Source organism: Coenobita brevimanus, chromosome 15 (genome assembly GCF_032717465.1).
Source record: "Coenobita brevimanus isolate Jiangsu-jjx chromosome 15, ASM3271746v2, whole genome shotgun sequence".
Lineage (NCBI taxonomy): Eukaryota > Metazoa > Arthropoda > Malacostraca > Decapoda > Coenobitidae > Coenobita > Coenobita brevimanus.
In genome coordinates this window covers 25,753,378-25,767,762 of record NC_136968.1, presented here as the reverse complement: position 1 = coordinate 25,767,762, position 14,385 = coordinate 25,753,378, and the positions used below count along the sequence as shown (strand labels likewise).

The 14,385-nt window shown below is 45.3% G+C and overlaps 1 long non-coding RNA gene across 1 annotated transcript in view; it reads left to right on the top strand.

Annotated features, from left to right (window-relative positions):
* LOC145390619 (uncharacterized) overlaps positions 1–14,105 on the top strand; it is a 71,638-nt gene extending 57,533 nt beyond the window's left edge. Inside the window, exons 2-3 of the long non-coding RNA XR_013895698.1 lie at positions 13,788–13,890; positions 14,009–14,105. This is a non-coding gene — a long non-coding RNA (uncharacterized LOC145390619). The remainder of the gene's footprint in view (positions 1–13,787; positions 13,891–14,008) is intronic.
* The last annotated feature ends 280 nt before the right edge of the window (positions 14,106–14,385 follow it).

The window sequence follows — 14,385 nt, the reverse complement described above, 5'->3', positions numbered from 1 at the left end:
CTACTCACCTAGTAGTGGCATCTATGGAGGGTAGAGTAATATACCATGCAGTACAGTGCATTTAATTCCATGTGATCTAGTGGTGAATGGCTCCCACAAAGATTACTCCAGCTCCACCAACTTAGGCTCTATCTCAGCCAAGGATGCTGGATTAGGTACCAGAGAAGGAGTGGCAGAGGGTGTGAGATGGAGATCAACCGAGGCCTCTGACTGGGGTGAGACCTGTGACGGAGACACCACCCTTGAAGGGGCTGAAAGCTGAGACGGTGATGCCATGGCAGAGATGCCTTGTTGTGACACTGATGGTGCTGTGCTAGAGGTGCCTGGCTGGGGTGAACAAGGCCAGTGTGAGGAGGTAGAGGGCTGGGGTGGCAGAGGCCGACGCAAGGAGTTCGAAGCTGGGGCTGCAGAGGATGATGTGAAAAGGTCAAGGGCTGTGGCAATGAGGTAGCAGTTGTCACCAGACAGAAAAGGGCCATGATGGAACACTGCCTGGTGATCCTTCTCAACTGCAGCTTATATTGTAACTTTATCACAGCATCAGTGAAGCTGGCCTGGCAGTTGGGATGCTTGCAGTAGTCAGGAAGGATGTCCACCGCATCATGGACTTTTTGGAGCCTCAGGATATGTGCCGCTCTATTGTCATCCTCCTCCTCCTCTTCCTCCTCCCCTGCATCCTCGTTGCCCCCTGAAGTCACAGACTCCATGATTTCCCTGTCAGACATAGTCTGGTACCTGAAGTCTCCCTTGTCTGCTTCCAGCCAGTCATGGATGATGTCCTCAGTTACCTGTTCTCCTGCAGCTTCCATCCACCAAACAGTCCAGAGCTTCAAATCCAGTGAAGTCAGCAATGGCCTCTTCATCCTTGAGGAGCTTGTTTCAACTGTGCTCATGCGCAAGTGCTGAGAGTTCCCTCCAAGCCTGGGCACACTTGAGGGAATACTGTTTGAGGTTGGCTAAGGTCATCTCTCCCTTACTCTCTTTGCCATGAACTGCCTCCTCCTTGGCCTCAAGCACAGCCATTACCTCTATCATAAACTCTTCTGGTACAGCTGCTTTGTTGCCACGATAGTACCTTGATCCATCGGTTGCAAGATGGAGGTCAAATCAGGGGGCAAGAACGTAACCCTAATACAACCTCCATCTCCAACCAACTCCTTCTTGGAGGGATGAGCAGGAGCAATGTCAATTAGCAGCAGAACCTTCACTTGGTCACAGGCAAGGCCAAGACTGTCCGTCTGATAATGGATAATCACCTTCACAGCATGATTGTAGAACCACCTTTTGAAGATCTTGGCTGTAAACCATGCCTTCAGATAGTGAAAATAAATTACTGGGAGATTATCCAATAACCCCCGGAGCTATCGTGGCTATTTAGCATGCTGCAGTACAACAGGTTTCAGACGATGCGAACCTGTTGCATTGGCACAACGCAAAGCAGGTATATGCTGTTTGCTCACCGTATGACCAGGTAACAACATCTTCTCGTCATCCAAGATATTAGTCAGGACAGACCTGAAGAACAAACCAGTTTCATGCTCAAGAAACCTGATTAAGACAAAACCCTTCTTTGTCCATCAGGTTTTTAAGCTTGGTGCGAAACTTATCTGATCCTTTGGTGTCTGCATTCAACGCTTCATCATAGGTAATCTTGTTAGACAACCCTTGTTGAAGTTTGAACTGAGTCAGCCAACCTTTACACGCCCTGAAATCCACGATCCTCATTTGCTCAACAAACTTGGTGGCTGCAGCCTTCGGCTCAGTAGGACACACAGTCATGTCACTGGTATGCTGTTGTCAGGATCACTTCAGGAAGGCCTGGTCGAGTTTGCCAAAATCTTGGCTTGGCCATCATTTTGTGCTCGTTCCGTTGCACAGTCGCGCCATGTTCACCCTGGAAGAACATCTTAATGGAGTGCTTGTTCTTCCACAGGTCCTGCAACATGGTGTGGGACATGTCGTGCTGCTTGATCAGCCTTGTGATGGTCCAGCCTTGCTCCATCTTCTCCATGGAGGAAATGATACAACGCTTTTAAGCAGGCAGTGGAGGAGCCATGGAGGCAACAACCTGGGCCATACACAAGGCCAGCAGGGCCTGCAGCAGCCATGGCACTGCCACAAAAGCCACAAACTCAGCCATCGTGCAGAATTAGGGTCGAGTACAATAATGAGAGCAGTAGGGCACGGAGCACTGAGGGGGCCACAAGCAAGACACATGGGACCACAGGTGGAAGACACAGCGTTGGGAGTTGGCACCACATGCACAGACGTAATTTCAGAATCACATTAGACCACTAGAACATGAAGCGAAAGGGCTTAAGCTTTGCAAAAACAATGAGCAAGGCATAGGAGGCCACAGAGCCAGTCACATCACTAGGATTTTGCCACCACGTGGTCACAAGAGCAAAGCGCACAGTTATGTCTTCACTATTTGAGATCCATGGGAGAGAACGAGAGCACAACGGTAGGCTTGGCGTGCCAGGTGAGCTGCTTCCACAACACATTCTGATTGGCTAGCCCGTTGTGGGCGTTCTGATTGGCTGGTGCATTGTGGTTTTTTTCTGGGTGCCTGTTGGCTACTGCATCTGAGCTGGATTATATTCCTCGCCACCGGACATTACATAGAACCACTGGTTGCTTCCTGTTTCAGCCCCGGATATTGGATAATTTTGTCAGATTTTGCTTTAATATAGCTCAGCAAGAAGCACCAGATATTGCACTGGGCCAGATATTGCAACAACAGGTAATTGAGAGTACCTTTTCTTTTTATGTTACTCTCAACTTCCTTTTTCAGCTTTAGTTATATATCACATGAAATCCAGAAGCTCAGCCCTTCTCTACATCTCCCTCTTAAACATTCCGTCCTTCCCACCCTTCGACGCACTTACTTGTCCATCTGCTCATACCATCCCATGGACTTGCTGTCATTTAGTGTGAAAACAAACGCCCAAGGATCGTTAAGTACAATATTGTTAAACAACGCCCGCGACCGACTGCCTTCAAGTGGTATCAGGAGTTCCATGCTTGATAAATGCCTACAACCGGTGCTAGTTCATCTGTGATTTAATCTCTGTTGAGTGAATCACCTCACTCAGCATCATGAGGTGGCTCAGCATAAGCAGCAACTACCAAGCACTACATTCTGATCACACACAAATAGAAGGTTTTATTGTAGCTGCCCTTCATATTAATAACAGATTAATTTTCCACTTACTCCAGCCATTTTAGTATGTGATGTTCAATTGCTCTTTCTTTCCAGTCATTTCAATATGTGCTGTTCATTGCAGCTTTCTTTTTCCCGATATACTTCCAAGTTTTCAGTGGTTTATCTGGTTGGGCCATAAGGAGAGGAGTACTGTAGGAGAGAGCGGTGATGGTTCGGACACTTTTTTTATTTTCAATATTTCTAAAAATTCAAGTTTAAGCATTAGTGTTACTGTATCTTGTTATGCTAAAATGTTGCCACATCATTCGATTATTCAGCTTGATAATATCAAACCCTTAGCCCTTTTCAGTTTTAAGCTATACTTAACAGAACACAAGTTTCTAAATTGTCCGAACCATCCCTACCGGTGGTGGTGGTTCGGACAGAAGGGGGGGATAATTCGGCTACATGTATTGCTTGGCATATTCTTAAAATTATATGAGCTGGATTGACTAAAAACAAAAATTTATCACAAAGACATTTTATTTTCCTAAAACACAAAATTAAACTTCAGAATCCAAATGAACTTCTATCTATCTATTGCCAGACACCTCAATCCCGTTTGGGGTGGCCACAAACAAATCACCTCCACGTCACCCTGTCCCCCGCCATTTCACTGCCCTGCTCCCAACTCACACTCCCCTCTCTCATATACCTCTCCACCCCATCCCTCCATCTCATCCTTGGCCTCCCCCTCCCTCTTTCCCCCTCCACCTCACTCACATACACTCTCTTTGTCAGTCTTTCACCCTCCATCCTCTCCACATGGCCAAACCACCTCAGTGTGTTCCTCATAATGCTTCCTATCACATCCACATCCACGCCACAACGCTCCTTTATATCCTCATTCGTCAGCCTGTCTCTCCATGTGACTCCACAGGCTCCTCTTAAATAACTCATTTCCACTGCTCTCACTCTTGACTTGTGTCCTTCCAACAACGTCCAAGCTTCACTTCCAGATGAACTTCATACTTGTTAAAAAATAATATTTTAAAACTGAAATAAGCTTCACCAGAATTATGGATAATTGACTTAGCCTCTTACTTTCTTCTTTAAGGTGGCGCATAACTGGCATCACCCCTCTCTCTCTCTCTCTCTCTCTCTCACACACACACACACACACACACACACACACACACACACACACACACACACACACAGGCACAAAATTTGACTCCAGCATCCAAATTTATCTCTTCATAATTGTTCCAAAACATATTTTGTTTAAACTGAAATTATTATTTTTTTTTTTCTCTCTCTCTCTTTCTCTCTCTCTCTCTCTCTCTCTCTCTCTCTCTCTCTCTCTCTCTCCCTCCTATTAACATCACTTATCACTTTCCAGGCCTCTATTTCAGAATGAGAAAAAAAAAAAAACTTAATGTCTCGTTTTATCAATTAGTATCGCTGTTTTTGATGGACTGACTGACTGACTTAAGACTTTTTTTAATGCATATTCTAACCATACTATAGTTCAGACAATAACGAACCATCCTTCTCCTCAACTGTTTGATTCATCCTAAATCTACATAATTAATTGGTGGATACCCTCAGATTTCACATGAGAGAGTTTGACAATCAATAGTGATAGCAATACAATAATTCTTCAATTGTCTGACAGTAGAGAATATGGCACATCCAGATACAGGTGACATCCTAATATGGAGCAATATCCTCTAATGTACCGATACCCTACCTATACCCAGCCAGTATGTACAATACCCTCCCTAATTTTGGCAGTGTTCTGCAGTATTTCAGCTGTTTTTAGACATCTAAACACACATTGCAGTATGCAGTATATTCCTAAACACTAAGAAAACAATTCATGAACAACAAACAAACAAAAAACCCTACTAATAACTGTAGTACCCCTCCTAATATTGGTAGTGTTCTGCATTCTTTCAGTTGTTTTTTGACATTGACACACATTGGAATATTCAATATAATCCTAAACACTAAGATAACACTGCATAAACAACAACAAAAAATACATATACTGTATATCGTTTTGTTTTTCGTTTCCTTTCGTTTTTAAAGGCTCCAACATGCTTGCATGCATCGGCCTTGGTCACCTAATGGTGGCTCTCCATGCTGTACAATCCACTGCAGCCTCCCTGTTCAGGCCCTTAACCCTGAGGTTACACTTAATGACCTCGTCCCATGTCTTTCTCGGTCTACTCCTCATAACCCCACCCCCAATATCAACACTTCTCACCTTCCTCACCCATTTATATATATATATATATATATATGTCAGTCTATCTGTCTATCTATTGCCAGACGCCTCAATCCCGTTTGGGGTGGCCACAAACAAATCGCCTCCACGTTGCCCTGGCCCCCGCCATTTCACTGCCCTGCTCCCAACTCACACACCCCTCTCTCATATACCTCTCCATCCCATCCCTCCATCTCATCCTCGGCTTCCCCCTCCCTCTTCCCCCCTCCACCTCACTCACATACACTCTCTTCGTCAGTCTCTCACCCTCCATCCTCTCCACATGGCCAAACCACCTCAGTGTGTTCCTCATAACGCTTCCTATCACATCCACATCCACACCACAACGCTCCTTTATATCCTTATTCGTCAGCCTGTCTCTCCATGTGACTCCACAGGCTCCTCTTAAATAACTCATTTCCACTGCTCTCACTCTTGACTTGTGTCCTTCCAACAATATCCAAGCTTCACTTCCATACGTTAGAGTTGGTATCAAAATACTGTCATGTAGTAACTTTTTCACTTCCATGCTCACTTCCCTGCTTCTTATCACTGCTTTCAAAGAACCAGCAACCTTTCTTCCCTGCTGTACCCTTTCAAGCACTTCACCCTCCAAATCTCCATCCTTACTCATCACACTGCCCAAGTACCTAAACGTACTCACATTTTCCAATTCCTCACCATCCAACCTCGCTGTACATTCACTGACTTCACCTCTCTCAAAGACCATCACTTTACTCTTCCCTACATTCACCTTTAGATTATGTTTCTTACACACTCTCCCAAACTCATCCACCAAATCTTGCAGCTCTCTTTCGTCTTCACTTAACAACACAGTATCATCTGCAAACAACAGTACAGGGAGTTTCCAAACACTATCCTCTCTCACCAGGGCCACTCCAACATCCACTACCCTACCTTGTACCACTTTTATTACCCCATCCATGTACAGATTGAAAAATCATGGAGACATGACACATCCCTGTTTCAACCCAACCTTCAAAGAAAAATTCACTTAGTTCACCATCCACACGCACTGCAGCCTTAGCACCATCATACATGCTCTTCACAGCATTCAGCAACTTCCCATCTACTCCATATATTCTTAATACTTTCCACAATCCTTGTCTATCCACCCTGTCATATTCTTTCTCCAAATCCATGAAAGCCGCATACAACTTCTTTCCCTTCTTAGAAACTTTTCCATTTAAGATCTAAGAATGAATATCTGATCTACACAACCTCTTCCCTTCCTGAAGCCTCCCTGTTCTTCTCCAACTAATTTTGGCAGCGTTCTGTGGTTTTTTGTCTGTTTTTAGATATCAAAACACACATTGCATTGTGCAGTATAATCATAAACACTAAGAAATCAGTGGATAAATAATAAAAATTATAAAAAAGAACACAGTACACTTACCTCCCAGTGAACGGCAGACAGGCATTGTAACCTGCCAGGCTCCAGCAGGTCTACAGGAATCCCATGTGGTCTAGTTGCTAACAGCCACCTAGCAAAGGTCAAAGAACTCCTCCTCCCTCTCCTCCTTCTCCTCCTCCTCGTCCATCTGCTGAAGCCAGCCAGTGAGCGGGGACGTGCAGCGAGGTGATGGAGCCTTACACAACTCGGGACTCTCTGAAGACAGCTGCAAGCTCACGTCTAACGGCAACTCACTGTTGTCGATGTGCTTGATTGTGGGTCCAAGAGTGAAGGCTGGGGTCGAGCGGATGATGGTGGTTGTGCTGGGGAAAAGGGGCTGGCACTCGTGGGAGTGGCGGGCTTGAAAAGGAGTCAATCTTTGTCTGACAATAGGTGTGGCGATTTTGTTGGAGGATGACAGTGTCCATGACTGCTCACAGATCCATGGCCAGCTTGAGTGGCACCAACTCCCTGTCGCAATGAGGGTGCTCGGCATACTCAGGCACTTGCTCAGTGCCAGCCTGCAGTACACCAAGATGAGGGAGTGATGGAGTAGCGGGTGGTCAGAGTCAGGGTCCTCATCCTTGTCCTTGTTGCTTTCCTCTGTCTGCCCTGCAGAGACAGCAGTGGCGATCTCCTCATCGGACAACGTCTGATAACCTGGATCGCCACCGTCATTGTCCAACCAATCCCTCATGTCGTCGACTTCCACATCCTCGCATGCGTTTCATAGCAGAAGGCTGAAGTCGTTCAGTTCAAATCCTTCAAAGTCATGCACAGCCTCGCATCCCTGAAGAAGACGAGACTAGCCACTTTCCAAGGTTTTGATGGAGACTTCCTTCCAAGCACTGGCGTAGTTGAACACCGCAGACTTGATGTTGTAATGCTGCCGATTCTCCGAGGTCCGCTTCCCAAGTGTGTCGACCCCTTCCTCGTCTTCCAGCACCACCATCATCTCATTGAGGAACCTCTGATGGTACAGTCTCTTGGCCCCCACGATAACACCCTGGACCATTGGTTGAATGAGAGCAGTCGTATTAGGTGGCAGAAACATGCACATTATACAGCCTTCATCAGCAACCTAATCCTTCTCCGACAGATGTGCAGGGGCATTGTCGAGGATCAGGAGAGCCATCATCTGGTCGTGAGGGATACCAAGTTCCTCCATTTGATAATGGATGACCTCCTTGACAAAGTGTCTGTGGAATCAATATCTGAAGCTCTTTGCAGTAAACCACACTTTCACCGAATGGTAACACACAACAGGTAGGCCATCCATCAACCCACGGAAAAGGCGTGGCTGTTTTGCATGTCCAACTGTAATGGGTTTGAGGTGGTGCATCCCGCTAGCATTGGCACAGCACAACACCGAGACATGTTGTTTGGACAACTTCCGACCAGGCACAGTCTTTTCTCTCTCTTCTGCCAGGGTGTTGGTGGGCAAGGAACGGAAGAACAAGCCAATTTCCTCAGTATTGTACACTTGACTGAGAGCCAAGGCCTCCTTTTTGTTCAGGCGCTGCATTTTCTGACGAAACAGCTCAGTATCCTCCACTACCACGTCCAAAGCCTCGCCATGTGCCTAACGGCCAGTAAGTCCATGTTGAAATTTGAACCGGAAGAGCCAACCCTCGGATGCCTTGAATTCGTGCTCATTGTGCAGGCGTGCAAACTTCTTGGCTGCAGCCGTCAACTCGGTCCCATGTACAAGCATGCCAGCACCCCGTTGCTGGCGGAACCAAACCAAAGTCGACTGGTCGATGCTGGTGTGAAGGGGCTGGGACATCACCTTCCGATCGCCTTTGCAAGTGGTATCATCATAGTCCTGTCCGTACTGAGTCAGCTTCTCCCCAGATTTCTCTATATCAAACAAGGTTGAATGGGCCACATCAGATTCACGCAGAATACGTGAAGTTGGCCAGCCCGCGTCAGCCTTTGCCCAGTATCTCACACTTCTTCTCCAGAGTCAAAACCCTGCTTTTGCATTTCTTGGGTAGTTGTGGGGCCATCATCACACACATAAGAACACCACAGAGGAGAATTAAGGCCCTACCTTCTGCAGGCCATGTCTCCTCTGTAATGTTCTTGTGTGTATGATGATGGCTCCACCACCACCCAAGAAATGCAATAGGAAGGTTTTGCCTCTGGAGAAGAAGCGTGAGATATTGGACAAGGTTGATGCGGGCTGGCTAACTTCACGCATTCTTCGTGAATTTGACTTGCCCCACTCAACTTTGCCTGATATCGCGATAATGGGACAAGCTCACTCTGTCCAGCCCGGACTACGGCAATACAACCAGGAAGGCATGTGATGTCCTAGCCCCGCTAGGCCATCATCGATCAAGTGACTTTGGTTTGTTTCTGCCAGCAACGGCGTGTCGGCGTGCTTATACGTGGGACCGAGTTGAAGCCTGCAGCCAAGAAGCTTGCACACCAGCACAATGTGCACGACTTCAAGGCAACCAAGGGTTAGCTCTTCCAGTTCAAACTTCAGTATGGACTTACTGGCTGTAAGGCACATGGCAAGGCTTTGGACGTGGCAGTGGAGGACATTGAGCCGTTTCGCCAGAAAGTGCAGCACCTGATTGAGAAGGAGGGCCTTGCTCTCTGTCAGGTGTACAGTGCTAATGAAACTGGCCTGTTCTTCCACTCTTTGCCCACCAACACCCTGGCAGAGGAGACAGAGAAGACTGTGCCTGGTTGGAAGTTATTCAAACAATGTCTCAGTGTTGTGCTATGCCCATGCTAATGGGATGCACCGCCTCAAACCTGTTGTTGTTGGACGTGCAAAACAGCCACACTGTCTTTGTGGGTTGATGGATAGCCTGCCTGTCGTGTGGTACCTTTCTGTGAAGGCCTGGTTTACTGCAAAGATCTTTAAACATTTATTCCATAGACACTTTGTCAAGATGGAGGAACTTGGAATCCCTTGCAGCCAAGTGAAGGTTTTCCTGATTCTCAAGAATGCCCCTGCGCATCTGTCGGAGTAGGATTAGGTTGCTGGTGAAGGCTGTGTAATGTGCATATTTCTGCCACCTAATATGACTGCTCTCATTCAACCAGTGGTCCAGGGTGCTACTGTGGCGGCCAAGTGACTGTACCATCAAAGGTTCCTCAATGAGGTGATGGTGGTGCTTGAGGATGAGGAAGGGGTTGACACACGTGGGGAATCTGCAGCATTAGAACATCAAGTCTGCGATTTTCAACTGGGCCAGTACTTGGAAGGAAGTTTCCATGAAAGGCTTGGAAAGTGGTTGGTCACGTCTTCTTCAGGGATGTGAGGGCGTGCACGATTTTGAAGCATTTGATGTGGACGATTTTCACCTCTGGCTACGAAACGCAGACGAGGATGTGGACGTCAATGACATGAGGGACTGACTGGACAATGACGGCAGCAATCCGGGTTATCAGACGTTGTCTGATGAGGAAATCACTGCTACTGTCTCTGCAGGGCTGACAGAGGAAAGTGATGAGGACGAGGACCCTCACTCTGGCAACCCTGCCACTATATCACTCCCTCATCTTGGTGCACTGCAGTCCTTCATTGAGCAGGTGCTCAAGTATGCTCAGCACCCTCTTTGCAACAGGAAGTTGGTGCCACTCAAGCTTGCCATGGATCCATGGGCAGTCAAGGACATTGTCATCCTCCGACAAAATCGCCTCACCTGTCATCAGACGAAGGTCAACTCCTTCTTCAAGCTCACCACCCCCATGAGTGCCAGCCCCTTTTCCCCACCACGGCCACCGCCACTCGCTCGACCTAGTCTACACTCTCGGACCCAAAACAGAGCACATCGACAGCTGTTGAGTCACCGTCAGGCGTGAGCTTGTGGCTTTCTTCAGAGAGTCCTTAGGTGAGTATGGCTCCATCGCCTTGCCACACATGCCCACTCATTGGCTGGCTTCAGCAGGTGGAGGAGGAGTTCTTTGACCTTTGCTATGGTGGTACCATTCTTAAGTGGCGGTTTTGGTGGGGCACGAACCTCTGTACAGTGTTGCCACGTGTTCCATACCCGCTATGTGAATGGCTCTGATGTATGTAATAGGCATCACAATAAAATAAACACATAAGAATATATTGATAACGTGTGTATTATAATATATGAAAGAACAGTAAACTTATTATGCGTAAAATATTTATACGGCAATACAGAAATGTGGCATAAATATTTTACAGTGTTGCTTAAAAAAAAGTAGTCACTTTTATTGGCTGTTACCGTATTTCTGGGGTTGGTAATAATGTCATAATTATGATTATAAGATAATGTGCAGGAATATAAGTAAAAATGTCAATTTCTTAGTAAAAAAAAAATAATACATTAAACCCTCGTGAGCAGCAACACTCACACACACCCAGTCCCACCTGGCCAGAGCTTCCTCTATGCTAGGCCTGTTTGGGGACACTTAAAAAAAGACGCGCCAAGACTTTTACCTCCTGGGTGGTGTGGAAATAAAGTCAAATATACCATATGTACAATATAACGTAAAAGAAAATAACCAAAATGTATCCTAAAATACCAGATGAGAGAGAGAGGGGGGGGGGGAAGGCAGACCAGGGGCAGTGTTGAGTGCAGCTGAGTGAGAGATGGAGGAAGGGAGGGAATGAAGGTGGGAGAGAGTGATTGAATGAAAACACATCATGGCGCCACAATCGTGAGGTTATCTGGCGCCATGTGTAAAACAATAATATTTTTAAATATAATTAGATATAATAAAAACAAAATAAAGAAATGAAAGCACAAGTTTATGTCACTCATAAAAGAAACAAAATTCCCAAGGGTGATGCACATCTCCCCCCAGGAGAGAGAGAGAGAGAAAGAGAGAGAGAGAGAGAGAGAGAGAGAGAGAGAGAGAGAGAGAGGCATCGCGGGTATGGAAAACGTGGCAACACTGTACAGAGGTTCGTGCCCCACCCAAACCGCCAGTTAAAAATGGTACCACCATAGGTGGCTGTATTAGCCACTAGACCACATGGGATACCTGTACACCGTCTGCAACTTGGCGGGTTACGACGCCTTCTTGCCATTCACTGGGTGATAAGTGTACTGTGTGTGTGTGTGTGTGTGTGTGTGTGTGTGTGTGTGTGTGTGTGTTTTATAATATTTATTGTTTATGCTTTGATTTCTTAGTGTTTAGGATTACACTGCATATTGCAATGTGTGTTTTGATGTCGAAAAATAGCTGAAAAACCTCAGAACACTGCCAAAATTAGGAGGGGTACTGTACATATTGATAGAGCTTTGCATTTTCTTCTTTTTTTTTTTATATTATTTTTGTTTTTAAGGGTAGGTAGGGGCTCTCACCATCCACTCACTTGATGTAGTGCTGCTCTCAGATGTCTGCCCTTTCCTCTCTTCCTTCTTTCCTTCCTTTCTCTTCTATCTTTCCTTCATTTTTTCATCCTTCTGATGACTTTACACTCCCTCTTCTGTCTTTCTTGCCTTCAATCTTTCCTCTTCCTTCTGCCTGTAGGTGACTGTACACTGAATGACAGGCCAAATGGTTTCCTGTACACGAGGAAACCATTTACTATGCTGGGTGTTAACCATATAACCAAATTATGGCACCTGGTGGTTTAGTGGGTAATTAAGGCACTCCAGTCGGGTTGAGCCGGTGCAGGTCTATATCCAAGAGGTGGTTGGGATTTATTGCTCATGTACTGCCACTGAGGGATGAGTGAGGCTGGTCACTCTCATCGTAAATATCAGGACCAACTTGCCTATCCCCGGCCTCCTAAGTACCTCATGGGGCAGCACTGGATTAGATGATGAATGAATGAAAATGTATTTTCGTTGTTTATGCATTTTTCTCTTAGTGTTTGGGATTATATTGCATATTGCAATGTGTATTTTGATGTCTAAACAGCAAGAGACTGCCCAACGCTACCAAAATTTGTAGGTGGACTGTACATTTTGGTAGGGTTTTGCATATTTTTTATTTTGTTTTGTGTTTTGTTGTTTATGCATTGTTTTCTTAGTGTTTAGGATTACATTGCATATTCCATCATGTGTTTTGATGTCTAAAAACAGCTGAAAGACTGCAGAACATTGCCAAAATTAGGAGGGGTACTGTACATATAGATTGGGTATGGGTACAGACAAGGTATGGGTACAGTAAAGGATATTGCTCCGTATCCAGTCATTGCCCGTATCCAGTCATGCCTTTGGCTCTATTATGACAGATAATTGAGGGATTACTGTAACACAGGAGGTGCAAAAAAGCACTAAATTTGACCTTCATTGAAAAATGTGGCATTTGTAGCATGGGGACTCCATGTGGTTGAAGCAAACTCACTCACGCACTTTCACACAAGACCTCATGGCCTTAGGTCCCATACATTTCTCAGGAAATGCATTGACAACCATCACCACTCTCCCCTACAGTACAGTATTACAATGTTACTTAACTTCTAATGATGATTTTTCTTGATGAGACTGAGATAATCTGAAACCTTTCCATGGTGCAATGATGTTCCTTAATATGCTTTCCCAATTAGTTTTCTGCTACTAGAAGGGGTAGCTCTGTCATTTGGGTAATTCATACTTTGCAGTGATTTATAGAAGCAAAAGTCATCCAGGTCTGCACAGTTTGTGCTTGGTACTCTCAGCCTCTCAGTCACTGAGCTGACAGCCATCATGAATCCAAGCTAACTGACATCCCCACATTGATATGATCCAAGTGGAAACAGTAAGTGACTGTAAAATCAGAATATCCAGTAGTAAAGACGCTTACATTTGACTGAAGACAATTTGGACACATAGCACATACTTTATTTGAAGGGATTTTTTAGCAAAATTATTTCATAATGCAGTACTGTACTGAATGTTTTCTTTCATCTGTACATCACTTTAAAGTTTTTCTGTTACCATATCATTTTCCACAGAAAATGCTCTGATTTCCAAGATAATGTTCCTTTGTATATGGCCAGAAATCGAGTGAACACTGTTGTGTTTCAGGTAATAGATGAGGGAGCAGCTGGAGAGGGATGCCTAATGTATGAGTACAGTACAGTGCAGCACCAGAGGATCTGATGTGAACTCTACAAACCTTAACTGGAAGGTAATAATTGTGGCATGACAAATCATCTTGCTGTACCTCTTGGCTCTGTGTGCTTAAAGTGATGTATAGTACTATCAGATTCTCAAGGATACTGGTGTAATGGGAGCTCTTGTTCCAGGTTCATAGCTGTAATCAGAGCAGTGAAGCAAGACATGAACTGTGCGGTCATCAGGGAGCTCCTTGAAAAATAAATGGTAACTCTAGAGAGAAATGAAGTCACACCATATATTATTGTCCTCCAAAATGCTTTATTTCATTGTCTGAGCACATTATTTTGTGTGCTGTATGTTACTGCTCTCCCATATTAGAAGTAAGTGTCATATAATGCATGGTAAGAGTAGACAAAGCTCTTTTAATGTATGGTAGAGAAACTTAATAATTTTGCTGCTGTATGTAGGCTTTGGTTGTTCTTCAAATGTACATGGAAACTAGATGACTGGTGTTCAGATGGTGAGCACATTGGTAATATCATTCTGTTTGTAGACAGTACAGAGG